The sequence below is a fragment of the Danio rerio genome, chromosome 3 (assembly GCF_049306965.1).
Source record: "Danio rerio strain Tuebingen ecotype United States chromosome 3, GRCz12tu, whole genome shotgun sequence".
In the NCBI taxonomy this organism is placed as follows: domain Eukaryota; kingdom Metazoa; phylum Chordata; class Actinopteri; order Cypriniformes; family Danionidae; genus Danio; species Danio rerio.
Genome location: NC_133178.1, coordinates 12,012,676 through 12,013,025, shown reverse-complemented (window position 1 = coordinate 12,013,025; position 350 = coordinate 12,012,676).

Here is a 350-nt window from a genome sequence, read left to right as displayed (position 1 = left end):
ACGAGGCTTCCGTTTTTCAGCCTTTAAATTCGTGCTCAAGAGAACACACTGAGCGAGGGCTTATTATGCAGTTCTGGCGCCTTCTTGTGGATAGACAACGTCAACCACCGCCGACGGACTCTCAGAAATTGTAAATATTTTAAAGGCACTATCCATACAAATAAATTGCAAAGTTACAATCTAAACAACTACGTTCTCGACTAAAAAAGCCTCAAAAGTACATTTTGCTGTCTAACAACAGTAATATTTGTCAAACTGTTGCCTGCTTGTTGCTTGCTGTGTTTGGGCGGAGTAATACACCGAGGTGAAGGGTGAAGAGCCCTATGTGTAATGTTCATGGCAAAATATCA